The 14780-nt window shown below is 48.2% G+C and overlaps 1 pseudogene; it reads left to right on the plus strand.

Annotated features, from left to right (window-relative positions):
• Positions 1-10472: 10472 nt before the first annotated feature.
• LOC101525326 (U2 small nuclear ribonucleoprotein A'-like) lies at positions 10473-11372 on the plus strand (annotated as a pseudogene).
• The last annotated feature ends 3408 nt before the right edge of the window (positions 11373-14780 follow it).

Here is a 14780-nt window from a genome sequence, read left to right on the forward strand (position 1 = left end):
ACACACAAAGGCTGAGACTGGTAGGGCAGGTTATACCGGGTATAGGCTTGGCACCTGCTGATATGTGTGAGACTGGACCTGAGGATAAGCCTGGTGGGGAACTTGGGGAACTCACCCAGTGGGCTGTAGTTTCTGCTGGTAGGCAAGTGAGTCAGAGCTGAGTGTAGGCCAGACTGTGCAAGGCTTTTCCACTTTTCTGCACATATATGGGCTGGCTCTGGGGATGGACCAGGCAGGACTAGGCAGGGCCAAACTGTAGCACACTAACGTGCAGAAACCAGGAGGGAATGTGGGCCATGCCAGGCTAAGCTATCATACCACCAGTTTGCATGACAGCCAGGGCAGGGCTAGATTGCAGTACTGAGAGCAAGGGCCAAGAAGCAGGATAGGTCATGCCTGCCTGGGTCAGAGAAATCATTGGCACACTCAAGATCTGAGGCTGGGAATGGGCCTGACTGGGGAGTTAAGGGTGCTAAACTACTGGGCTGTGGTTATTACTGAGGTGCACGAGAGCCAGGAATGGGGGCAGACTGGGCTGAGGCATGGATTGGCACATGCAGGAATTGGGGCTGGAAGGGTTCATAGGGGGTCGCCTCAACTAGGCTGAAGTTACGGCTGGTGTGCATAAGGGCCAGGCCTATGGCAGGTTGGATTAAGTTGGGCTGCCAACACCTATCAGATTGCATAGAAAATGAGGCTGCCAACTAGGCTGCAGCTCCCACTGGTTGAAGGGCCGAGTATGTGCTGGGCAGAACCAGACTGGACTGCAACACCCATTGGTTCCAGTGCAACTCAGGACTGAAAACAGAAACAACCCAGCAATTGAAACCACCAGCTGATCGGGGTGATGGACTGTGCCGGGCCCTGTGCTTGCTAGAACATACAAGAATCTAGTCTGGGAATACCTCAAAGTTTCTTGGGAGATCTCCCCAATCGAACTGCTGGACTCAGAACTCTAACCAAGAAAAGACAGAAGACAGAACAGGTCAATCATTCATATCAACTATATGTTGGCAGCGAAATATGGGGCAAACGGAGACTTTATGATGGACCATATCAACCAGTGGACGACCTCATCGAGCGAAACTGGCAGCGATTCATAACTGGAGAACTATTAAAACCACTTGAGCAAATATCTCAGAGCATGCCCCACATCCGGGACTTTGGGTGGGCGGGATACCGGGTGGGGATTCTCCCTCAATATCCCCCTTTACCTCAGATACACGATGGAAATAATATGGACATAATAGTATTACCTACTTCCCTATACCCCCTGAATCTTTTTTTGTTAACCATAATTAACTATGTAAAGATTGTCAACAACTATACAATAAAATAAAATAAATTTAAAAAAATGAGGCTGGAAATGGAACTGAGCAGACAACTATAATCACTGGTGTATGCAGAGTCTGATGTGGGTGATAGACTGAGCTGGACCCTGGCTGGCACATACAAGAGTCAGATCTGGATTCATCCCAGGTGAAGTTTCTTGGGGACTCCCAAGCTAGACCACTGGACTCAACTTTGGCCACAGGGAAGATCATAAGATTTGTGGTCTGACCTTGTAATGCATGTGTCAGAACTGGGCTTCCTCGATTGCTGATTCTTGTGCAGTGGATAGCTTGCTCAGGTACATAAGCGGGAAGTAATGGCCAGCTCATTTGGGCTTACAGAGGACATTGAGTGCCACAGTAGAAGACAGGAAATGGAACAGGTTGGACAACTCTGCTGGCTGAGCTTTGGCAGTAAAAGTGTCTGTGAGTGGAAGTACTGGGGTAGATTGTCAGCCAATGACCTTGAAAGGATTTTCTCAACCTTGGAGCAACGAGGCCTACAGCATCTCAGAAGTATTAAAACTACTCAAGGAATGCTTTCAGAACGTTCTGCTCCACATCGGGGTTTCTAAGATGACATCAAGTGGACATCCCCCTTACCTGAGTATTGATGTAGTCTGGCAGCTAGGGGTGGCCCCCTCACCCTCCCTCCCTTCCACGTTCACCACCCAGATACAGGAGAAAAGGGAAGAACAGAACAATTGGAAGTAATTGTTTCACCCACCTTCCCCATCCCTTGACCCTCCCCATCCTAATCAGTGGTCCTCATGGGTAGGTATCCTTGTCAATTATGTAAACAACATCAAAAATAAAAATTTTTAAAAGTCCAGTTCCATCATTTAAAAATGTATGCACGTTATCATACATAGGATAATTAAATACCTTGGACTATATACTTTTATAATAATAATAATAATAAATATATTTATCTCACAGTTTTGGAGATGGAAAGATCACAGTTGGGTAGTCCCATCAGTGAGCGTCAGGTAAAGGCCCAACAGCACAGGGCACCATGGTGGGAAGCTTATGTGGGTTCCATCAGCAGATGGGAGCCAAAGAGCCTCACAGCTGGGCTTGCTGTCGGGGGGAACCAACTCAGGACTCCTGAGAACTACTTTGATCCCTTCAGAGGCAGGGAGTCCAAAGATCTGAGGACTTTCCATCAGGTCCTGCCACCTCCAAGCAACACCACACTGGGGACCAAGATTCTGGCAGCACAGGCACCTTTGTAGGACATGTGGCATCCAAACCATAGCGCCCATCACCCTCAAGGAGAACACACAGAACACCTTCATTCCTCAGATTGTTTCTCTGAGGTTCTCTCTCCTCAGCTCCATATGTGTACCGTGGTGGCCATTCTTCTAATACCACTTCCGTCCACTGAATTCAATTCTGGCACTCAACTCCAGTGGTCCAGGGTTTGGTCCCACAAGGCTGGTTTCACATCAGAAGTCAGCTACAAAAGGGTGCTCAGTATTCCCACACTTCTGTCAGGCAGATGGCTAGCTCCCCCTCAAATGCTGTAATTTGCAAGACAGACTCACTAGGTTCGAAAAGATGCCTTCCTGATCCTTGCTAGTTTATGAGGACAACACAACTAAGGCACGGCTACAGGGTAGGTGTGGTGGTGGGGTGAGTGGGGTTTCCTCACCATTTCTGGGTATGCCTCCTTCCTGGTACCACAATTCTTACCCAGTGTAGGAGCTCTCCAAATTCCGACCTTACGTCTTTATGAAGGTTTAACCATTTAGACATAATTTATTAACTGTAGACATAATTTATTAACTGTCTCCAGGTCATCACTCCTCCCACGAGGCAGGAGTTGGGGGGCCTTGAAGGTTCCAAATCTCTGATCACAGGGGTGGCTCCCTTGCTATGGTTCCTTATTCTGGAACCGCTTGGAGGCTACCAATAATCACCTCACTGGCTTAAGGCCAGGTGTGGTGGAGAGCAGCTTATTATGCTACAAGAGAGACTTGCCACTCAGGAGGAAATTGCAAGGGTTCCTACCCGGGAAACCCAGAACCAAACCCAGTGTTAGCATTGTACAACATTTACACCCATTACCAAGCTTCCATCTCCTGGTCTGCTTTCTGTCTCTACACAAGATGTGTCTTTTCTGGAGCTTCATGTAAAAGGAATCTTGCAGCACTCAGTAGCTCTCCTCACCCCACCCACAGTTAACTTCTTGCAGTCAACTGGAGCCCACAAGTATAACTCAGACAATTCCAGAAATGATGTTTTAAACCACTTTCAGTACAATATGGGATTGTAATTTTTAATCTGTTTTTATTTATTATTTATTATTTTACTATTGATTAATCTCTTACTGGATATGATATTATAGTTGAGCTTTTTTCTAGGAATACCATATGCCTGGGAACAGTGTACAGGATTTTGGACTCTCCGGGGTTTCAGGCACCAAAGGAACATCTTGGAACCTCTTCCCTGTGCTCTGCCTAAGGGGTGGACTGCTGCCCAGCACCCTGTGTCTGGCTCCAATGAACCTGTTTGGAGAGCTTCACCCACGCGGCAGCGAGCAGCAGGGAGCTGTTTCTTCTCATTGCTGAGTACAAAAGCAATTATTTTTTTTCTTTTTTATTATAGTTTTGATAATCATTACATAGTTAAAAAGGTTCAAGGGCTACAGGAAAGTGGGTAAGAATATTACTTCTACTTTGTTTGCTTTATGTATCTGGGGTACAATAGCAATTCTATCACATCATTCTAACCCAGGTTCTGACCTGGGGACACAGGAGCTAGGTCCAAATTTTGGCTATTAAGATTTGTACTTATTGATTCTCTTCAGAGCCTGATGCCTTCTTCTTCTTTTTTTTTTTCTATTTACAACATATAAATTGACAGATATGAGTATATACTTCTATTGCTCCCTGGGGAAAAAACCTGCACCATAAATTTTAAGTTTTTTAATCATCTTTTTTTTTATTTCAAAGAACAGAGATAAATAGAGATCTTACATCCACTGATTAACTCCCCCACATACCTGCAATGGCCCAGGCTGAAGTCAGGAGCCCAGAAGAATTCAACTCAGAGCTTGTGTGGGGGTGGCAGGGAGCCATCAACCTGCTGCCTCCCAGGGTGTGCATGAGCATGCTGGAATTAGCAGCAGAGCTAGGACTTGAAGCCAGTCCTTCTGACAAGGTAAACAGACATCACAAGTAGAGTTCCAATTGTTGCCCTAACGCCTACTCCCATAACCGTTTTTGAAATTTTACATATCTAGAAATTTCTATTTACCTCATATCATTTTTTAAAAAATTATTGAGATACAATTTGCTTGTTATAAAATTATCCATTGTGGGACTGGTATAGTGGCATACCACATTAAGCCTCTCTCTGTGGTGCCAACATCCAATTTGGGCACCGGTTTGTGTCCCAGCTGATCTTTTAATTCAGCTCCCTGTTTATGACCAGGGAAAGCAGCAGAGGATTGTTCTACAGCTGAGGTTGGGCAAAGCGAAAACCAGCAGCCAGGATCACAAGCAGAATGTGGGGCTGGCATCATGGTGTAGCCAGCAAAGCTAGCAACTACCTGCTGGCATCTCACATGGGTACTGATCTGAGTTCTGGCTGCTCTGCTTCTGATACGGATTCCTGTTAATGGTGTGGCACAGCAGCGGTAGATGGCCTGAATCTTTGCACTCCTGCACACACTCACCAGTCCTGAATGAAGATCCTGGCTTCAGCCTGACCCAGCCCTGGATGCTGCAGCTAACCTGAGAGTGAACTAGTGGATGAGTTCTCTCTCTCTTTAAGATTTATTTATTTTTATTGGAAAGGCAGATCAGATTTGTGGAGAAAAGAAGAAACAGAAAGATCTTCCATCTGCTGGTTCCCTCCTCAAATGGTTGCAATGGCTAGAACTGTGCTGATCCAAAGCTTCTTCCGGGTCTTCCATGCGGGTGCAGGGTCCCAAGGCTTTGGGCCTTCCTCGGCTGCTTTCCCAGGCAACAAGCAGGGAGCTGAATGGAAAGTGGAGCAGCCCATATGGGATCCCGGCACTAGTAAATTGAAGATTTAGCCATTGAACTATTGCACTGGGTCCTAGCTCTCACTCTCTTTTTCTATCTCCCCTCTCTCTTTGTAACTCGACTTTTCAAATAAATACCTCACCCCATCTTTTTTTTTTTTTAGTAGAGTGCAGATTCAAACCGATGCACTCTTTTTATTTTATTTATTTTCCAATTTACTTCTTCTTCTTCCTGTTTCTGGAAGAAGAGGGGAGAAAAGGGGACAGACCGCACCCAACATCCTAAGGCACCAGTACCTGGGAATAGGGAATGGCTACCTGATGTTACCCAAAGGTCTCCAATGTGGAGAATGCTCCAAGGGTTTTAAGGGTTCAAGTTGTTGCAATAGTTCTGAAATGCTGTTGATTTTGTTGCTCCAAGGATGAGGAAATCCTTCCAAGGTCTATTGACTAATATAGTCTGCCTTAGGCTTTCTATTTGTCCAGATACTTGCTGTCAACACTTGCCAAGGAGAGCTGTTCAATTTGTTATGCCCACTATCCTCTGCTACTAGACATCCTCTGTAAGCCCCAGTGGACTGCCATATTCCCCATGTGCATCTGGGTATGCCTTCCACTGCACCATCTTAGTAACTGTGGAGACCCATCTCTGATACATGCATTCCACAATCAGACCAGAGATCCAGCAATTCTCCCTATGGTTGGAGTTCTGAGTCCAATAGTTCAGTTAGAGGGTGTCCACAAAGAAACCTTGCCTGAAGTGACCTCAGACCTGACTTCTGTGTGTGCTAGCCAGTATGGTGCTGGGCTCAGTCCATCACCCACACCAGCCTACACACACGGGTGGTTGCAGTAGCTGGATCAGTTCTGTCTCCAGCCCCACTTCTTACACAAACCAATGGATACTACAATACAGTCCAACCCTGCCCACCACACACACAGCCCTCACACACACCACTGGGAACTGAAGCCCAGTTGGAGCAATCCCCCAGTAACTCCCACCAGGCCTACCCTCAGCCTTGGTTCCTGCGCATGCCGGTATGTGCAGCAGACTGGTCTGGTCTCTTCCACATTCTTTTGGCCGTATGTACACACCAATGGGTGCTGCAACCTAGCTCAGCCCAACTGACTCCACTATCCAGCCTAGACTTATGCTAGCAAGTGCCACCACCTATCCAGCCAGGCCCAATCTCCCCACCCTGGTTCTCATGCTTGTTGCTGGACACTGTAGCCCATCAGAGAGTAGGATGTGGGTATCTTAACTACTATGCCCAAGTGCCCATTGTATTTTTGCAGATAAGTTAATTTATTTCAAAGAGTGCACACTGAGAGGAAGAGATACACACAGAGAGAGCTATCTTCCATCCACTAGCTCATTCTCATAGCACAGAATGGGGCTAGGCCAGGCTGAAGCGAAGAGTCAGGAACTTCATCAGACTCTCCTGTTTAAGTGGTAGGAGTTCAAAGGCATGGGTAATCATCTGCTTCCCTTACAGGTATAATTTGCAGGAAGATGGATTGAAAGAGCAACCAGAACTCAAACTGGTGTTCACGGAGGATACCAGCATTTCTGGCAAGTAGCTTAACCCACTGTAATGCAACACTAGCCCCTGTCTGAACATTCAACTCATGGGGCGGGGGGGCGGGGAGCAGTGCTGTGCCATAACAAACTTAGTCTCTACCTATGCTTCTGGCATGTCATACAGACACCGACTCATCTCCCAGGTGCTTCACTTTCAATCTAGCTTCTTGCTAAGCAACCTGGGAAAGTAGTAGAGTATGGCCCAAGTACTTGAGTACCTTCCACCCTGCTTGGACACCTGGTTGTAGTTCTAGGTTCCAGGCTGCAGCCTGGCCCAGTCCCAATCATTGCAGCCATTGTGGCTATTTGGGGAGTAAAACAATGGGTGTAAAATGATCTCTTCTACTCTCTTTCAATAAATAAAGAAATCCTTGAAAAAAAATCTAATAATCTTGTTTAAATATATATAAACTCCTTATACGTTCATTTTTAGTACTCAAATAATTATATAAAACTACAGCAAAGGGCCCGGCGGCGTGGCCTAGCGGCTAAAGTCCTCGCCTTGAAAGCCCCGGGATCCCATATGGGCGCCGGTTCTAATCCCAGCAGCTCCACTTCCCATCCAGCTCCCTACCTGTGGCCTGGGAAAGCAGTTGAGGATGGTCCAAAGCTTTGGGACACTGTACCTGCATGGGAGACCTAGAAGAGGTTCCTGGCTCCCGGCTTTGGATTGGTGCAGCACCGGCTGTTGCGGCTCACTTGGGGAGTGAATCATCGGACGAAAGATCTTCCTCTCTGTATGTCCGGCTTTCCAATAAAAATAAATAAATCTTTAAAAAAATAGATAAATAAATAAATCACACCATCAACAGAGCTGTCAGCTGGAAAACATTTCCAATTATATACATTCATATATCACATAGTTTGGACAGAGAGAGAATGGGGTTTTGATTTAATATAATCCTGGCCTTAGAGTAAGGGTTCATCAGATAAACTTCAGAGGCCTGGAGGAAGCCCCAAGTGTCCCAGGGACAAGAGACAGAGTTCTGAACAGTGAGCAGGTAGGCTTGTTTCTGGAAACTGAGCCAGGATGGTGCGTGAATCATGCTGGGTCGGGCCTCAGTACCAGTCAGTTCAAATCAGGGACAGGACTGGGGGATGGATGAACTGGCTAGGCTATAGTTCCCACCAACGTGAGCTGGAATCGGGGGCTGGCCAGGCCTGAGGAGGCTACTGTACCCACTGGCAAATGCCAAGATAACACAGGCCATGCCAAACTGAGCTACAGCACCCAACCAGCACACATGAGATCCGGGGGAGAGTGGGCAAACGAAGTAGGGGAACTGTGGGGGTCTCCTCTACTGGGCCACTTATCCCACTGGTGAGCGTGAGAGCTGAGACTGGGGGCAGACCAGGCTGGGCAGGACTACAAGACTTGTTGGCCTGCATGTAAGCTGCATCAGGGACAACCCAGGTTAGGTGGACTGTACTACTGATACATGCATAAGCCAGACAGAGTGAGGGTTGGCTGGGCTTTGCCGCAGTATCAGCTGGCAGATGCTGGCACAGGGGAAAAACTCTATTAAGTTAAACTGCAGTACCACCTGGAGAGTGCAAGATCCAGGAATGGGAATGGGCCCAGTAGGGAAACAGTGAGCACCTCCCTCTTGGGTTGCCACTCCGACTAGTGAGAATGAGAACCAGGACTAGGGCAGGCATGGCTAGACAGAGAGTGACAGCTCAGGCATATATGTGGGCTGCATAGTGGTACTCGATGGGTTGAAGCAGGCTTCAATGCCAATTGACATGTATCAGAGAAGAATGGGATGTGGGATAGACAGAACCAGTCTGTTGTTCATACTGGCAAGCATGGGACCAAGGGCAGGAGGTGGGCCTCGTGAGGATTACTGTGGGTCACTCCAAACTAGGCTTCAGCTCCCACCGGTTTGAGTGGGGGCTGAGTGTGTAGTGCGCAGGATCGGGCTGGGCTGCAACACCCATTAGTTTGTGTAGAAGACAGGGCTGGAGATAACTGATCCAGCAACTGCAACTAACAATGTGAGCATAGGCCGATTTGGGTGATGGACTGTGCCGGACCCTGTATTGGCATGTACACACAAGAATCAGGTCTGATATCACCTCAGATGAAGTTTCGTTGGGAATCCCTCCAAATGAACTGCCAGACTCAGAACTCCAACCATGGAGAAAATTGCAGGTGTCATGGTCTGACCGTGGAATGCGTGTCAGAGCTGGGCCTCCTCGGTGGCTTAGACAGAGCAGTGGACAGCATATCCAGACGCACACAGAGGATATGGCAGTACTTTGGATCCTGCAGAGAATGCCTGGTACCATGGCAGAGGACAGAGGACAGAACAAATCAATCCATTACTCCAGCTAAGGTTTGGCAGTGAATATTTAGGCAAATGGACACTCAAAGGTGGACTATGTCAGCCAGTGGATACTGGAGAGATTTCATTGTGATTGAAGTGGCAAGATCAGCAGCAATACAGAACTGCTGAACTATCGAAGAATACTTGAGCAAGACCCTCGGAGCATGCCCCACACTGGGGACCCTGGGATGGTTGGGAGACTGGGTGTGGCTTCTCCCTATCTTTCTGTTCCCCCAGATATAAGAAGGAAAAAAGAGAATGCCAAAACAATGGTCTCATACATTCCTCTAGCCCTTGACCCTTCACATCCTAATCAAATATGTAAAAATTATCAAAAATAAAATATATACAATTTTTTTTAAAAGTGCTGCTGGGGATGTGGTCCTCTCACATCAGAGTGCCACAGTTCAAGTCCTAGCTGTGTCTCTGATCCCAGCTTCTTGTTAATGTGCTCCCTGGATGGCAGCTGTGACAGCTCAGACATTTTGGTCCCCCCAGCTCCCAGCTCAGCCTGTGGCCCAGCCACATGGGGAGTGAACTAGCAGGTGGCAATCTCCTTACCGTCCCACCTCTGCCTTTCAAATAAATGAAAGTCTCTTTAAAAAATATTTCCTTCATTAATTTGAAAGGCAGAGTTACAGGGAAAGAATCTTCCATCTGCTGGTTCACTGCCCACATAGCTGCAACAGCTAGGCCTGGGACAGTCCTAAGCCAGGAGTAGGGAACAGAGGCTTTTCCAGGCACATTGGCAGACACCTAGATTCAAAATGGAGCATCCAGGACTTAAACGTGCTCTCATGTGGGATGCTGCTGTCACAGGAGGAAGCTTAATGCACTGTCACAGTACTGGCCATAAGTTTCTTTTAAAACATTTTTAAGAAGACGGCCTGGCGCAGTGACCTGGTGGCTAAAGTCCTCACCTTGCATGCACCGGGATCCATATGGGCATCGGTTCTAAGCCCAGTGGCCCCACTTCCCATCCAGCTCCCTATTTGTGGCCTGGGAAAGCATTCAAGGACACAGCTCAAAGCCTTGGGATCCCGCACACATGCAGGAGACCTGAAAGAAGCTCCTGGCTTTGGATCAGCACAGTTCCAGCCGCTGCGACTGCTTGGGGAGTGAATCATCAGACGGAAGATCTTCCTCTCTGTCTCTCCTCTCTTTATGTCTGGCTTTACAATTTAAAAAAAATCAAAAATTGCGGAGCTGTGGGCGGTGGTGGTTGCGGTGGCAACATGGTGAAGCTGTCGGCGGAGCTGATTGAGCAGGTGGCGCAGGTACCAACGCTGTGCAGGACCGTGAGCTGGACCTCCGCGGGTGCTACCTTAGACCAGTCTGATGCCATTGACTTTTCGGACAATGAGATCAGGAAATTGGATGGTTTTCCTCTGCTGAGAAGACTGAAAACCTCGTTAGCGAACAACAATCGGATATGACGGAGAGGCAAGGGGCTTGACCAGGCTCTGCCCTGCCTCATGGAGCTCATCCTCACCAACAACAGTCTCATGGAACTGGCTGACCTGGACCCCTTGGCCTCCCAAGAAGCATTGGCCTCAACAAGAAGCATTACAGACTCTATGTCATTTACAAGATTCCCCAAGTCAGAGTACTGGATTTCCAAAAAGTGAAGCTAAAAGAGCATCACGAAGCAGAGAAAATGTTCAAGGGCAAACGGGGTGCACAGCTTGCAAAGGATATTGCTAGGAGAAGCAAAGCTTTTAATCCAGGTGCTGATCTGCCGACGGACAAGAAGAAGGGTGGGCCGTCTCCCAGGGATGTCGGGGCAATAAAGAATGCAATAGCCAATGCGTCGACCCTGGCTGAAGTGGAGAGGCTGAAGGGGCTGCTGCAGGCCGGTCAGATACCTGACAGAGAGCACAATCAGGAGCTGCTGATGATGGTGAGGAAGAGATGGAAGAAGAGAAGTCACCAATGGATCCTGAGTGTTGCGGCATGTGGGTGGCAGTAGACGCTGTTGGGCCAGGTCTTGCTCTGTGAATGTGGAATAATAATAACCTCATTAGTGTCAGCAAAGTGGAACCTGGCAGCATTGTAGAAGTGTTTAAAACCGCTGCTGCTAATTTTGTAATGTAAAATTTGAAATCTGAATGTCAGTTTTCCACAGATCATAAAAATAAAGGACCCTCACTGTGTTGCCAAAAAAAAAAAAAAAAAATCAAAAATAAATAAATCTTTAAAAAAGAGAGAGAACGCCCAGCGAGATAGTCTAACAACTAAATCCTTATCTTGCACATGCTGGTTCCCCAAATGGGCACTGTTTGCGTCCCGGCTGCTCCACTTCCCATCCAGCTCCCTGCTTGTGGCCTGGAAAAGCAGTCGAGGATGGCCCAAAGCCTTGGGACCCTGCACCCGTGTGGGAGGCCCAGAAGAAGCTCTGGGCTCTTGGCTTCGGATTGGCTCAGCTCTGGCCGTTGCAGCCACTTGGGGAGTGAATCAATGAACAGAAGCCCTTTCTTTCTGTATCTCCTTCTCTCTGTGTATCTGCTTTTCCAATTAAAAATAAAATAAACCTTTAAAAACGTTTTTAAAAAGAACAGAAATTCCAGATTCACACACACAATCATATAATGGCATCCAGCAGGTAGCTAGGAAGATGCTAACCTTTTGAATAATCTGACATCTGTATAAAAATAATTAAACAAAAATTAACTCAAAATGGACTGGGGCCCAAGGACTTGAACCTCCGGCAGGCAGCTACCTCACTGCCTGCCGGGGGGCCTTGGGATGGCCACGCCTCAAGCCTGGGAACACACAGTAGCTACCACGTACACGTGGGGAGCTGCTCCCAGATTTGCCGGAACCTCGATGGCTACCCCTTTTCTGGGTGAGTCCCGGGGGTCTGTGTAGCAAGTCTGGGCCTCCCCTACTGCTCGCCATGTGGCTTGAGCTGGGGGGAGGAGCCAGGAAGGGTGGGACTGGGGCCCAAGGACTTGAACCTCCGCAGGCAGCTACCTCACTGCCTGCCGGGGGGCCTTGGGATGGCCACGCCTCAAGCCTGGGAACACACAGTAGCTACCACGTACACGTGGGGAGCTGCTCCAGGGCGGCCGGTGCGCCATTTGGCGCCAGGCTCCGCCTGCTGGCCGCCCGTCAGAGAGTTTTTGATTTTTGGTTCATTGACCTGCTGCCTGGGAGGCTCCCTCCTGAACCCACAGTGCTGCGGGCGTGAAGCACTGTGCTTGCTAGTAACCTGATCTCTGAACACCTCAAAGTCTCTATGGGGATCCCTTCAATCAAAATGGAGGAAACAGAATGCTGGCAATGAGGGAATCCCAAATGAACTTGAGGCTTGCACCTAATGGTCCTCAGAGCAACCACGGGCAGGTGCGTGATTTACAGCTAGGAACAGGCCCAAACTGGGAGGTAAGGGGACACCACAACTGGGATGAGGCTCCCACCAAGGAGTGTATGTGCTGGAATGGGGGCTGTGTTCTATCTAGGAAACAGTTGCAGTCACCCGAGGCACTAGTGTGGGCTGGGATTGGATGCACCAGGCCGGTTCAGATCCCAATACCATCTGGTGTTATGGAGAACCAGGGTAGATGTGGGACTGACTAGGCTGGGTCTCACTCCTCTTCTGAGCCATGTGTGAGCTGTATGTGGGTATGGACGAGCCATGGCCGGGCTGAAACATCCAACAACAAGAACCAGAATGGGGTGAAAGCCAGCCAGGAAAAACCACTGTTCCTGCTAGGACAGGAGGCGAACTGAGTAGGGCTGGCTCAAGAACCCCCTGGCAAGCGCAAAATCTGGCATTGGGAGGGGTTCTATGGAGGAGCCTGGGCAACTCCTCTGGCAGGACACAGTCCCTGCAGGTAAGCGCAAGAAGCATGATAGGAAACAGCCCAGAATAGGCCATGGAAAGTTTCCCACTGGCACACATTCAGCATGGGTCAGGAGCAGACCGGGCTGAATCAGTTCATGTCAACCACTGGCAAATCCGATCGCCAGACCAGAGTGCGGGATGGGCCGGGTTTGGTTGCGACAAAACCAGTACACATTATGGAATGCCAGGGCATGGTTGCCTGTACTGGATATGAATGCAGCACCCATCCAGCACATGTGAGATCCAGGAAGGAAGGGGCAGAGCTGGTGGAGGGATTAAGGGGCTGGTCCCCTCGCCGGTCAGCTACTCCCACTGGAGAGTGTTGGCTGGGATAGAGACAGACCCGACTAAGCAAGGCTATAACACCTGTGCGCTGCATGTGGACTAGATCAGGGCCGCAGCATCAGCTGGCAGAAGCTGGCACTGGGGACTAATTCTGTCAAGTCAAATCACAGGACCACCTAAAGAGTGCATAAACCGGGACAGAGAGACCTGGGAGGGAAAAGTGGGTTCCCCCTTCCTGGATCACTATTCCCGTGGGAGGGCATGAAAACTAGGACGGGGGCTGGGATGGCTAGATAGAGAGGCACTCAACAACATCTGTGAGGGCTGGATGGTTGAGTTGATTAGATAGAACTAAGCTTTAATACCCATTGACAAGTACCAGAGCCAAATGGGATGGGGGACAGACTGGTCTTCTGCTACACATACTGGCAAACCAGGGTAGGGGGCGGGCTTGGTGGGGGTTATTGTGGGTCGCCCCGGCTAGGCTGCAGCTCCCACTGGTTGATGTAAGGGCCGAACCAGACTGGACTGCAACACCCATTGGTTCCAGTGCAACTCGGGACTGAAAACAGAAACAACCCAGCAGTTGCAACCACCAGCTGATCGGGGTGATGGACTGTGCCGGGCCCTGTGCTTGGTAGAACATACAAAAAACTAATTTAGGAATACCTCAAAGTATCTTTGGAGATCTCCCCAATCGAACTGCTGGACTCAGAACTCTAATCAAGAAAAGACAGAAGACAGAACGGGACAGTCATTCATCTCAGCTATATGTTGGCAGCAAATTATGGGGCAAACGGAGACTTTATGATGGACCATGTCAATCAGTGGACGACCTCATCGAGCGAAACTGGCAGCGATTCATAACTGGAGAACTACTAACACCACTTGAGCACATATCTCAGAGCATGCCCCACATCCGGGTCTCAGGGTGGGCGGGAAACCGGGTGGGGCTTCTCCCTCAATATCCCCCTTTACCTCAGATACACGATGGAATGGCATTGCCCACTTTCCTATCCCCCTGAACCTTTTTTTTCTTTTCTTTTTTTTTCTTCTTTTTCCTTTAACTGTAATTAACTATGTAAAGATTGTCAACAACAATACAATAAAAAGAAAAAAATTAAAAAAAAATTTAACTCAAAATGGAGAAAAAATTTAATGTAAAGTTAAAAAAAAACATAGAGCCTAAGAAAACAGAGGAGAAAATCTTATTTACCTTGGGTGTGGCAAACAGTTCTCAAATACATCAAAGTTCTGAGCTATAAAAGAAAAACAAATTAATACATTGAACTGCATCTGAATTTAAAATGTGTACCCTAAAAAGCAAGCCACAGACTAGGGGAAAATGACCGCAGAATATATCTGACAAAGGACTTTGAAAAAAATTTTTTTTATTTATTAGAAAGATAGC

This window comes from Ochotona princeps, chromosome 9 (assembly GCF_030435755.1).
Source record: "Ochotona princeps isolate mOchPri1 chromosome 9, mOchPri1.hap1, whole genome shotgun sequence".
NCBI lineage: Eukaryota > Metazoa > Chordata > Mammalia > Lagomorpha > Ochotonidae > Ochotona > Ochotona princeps.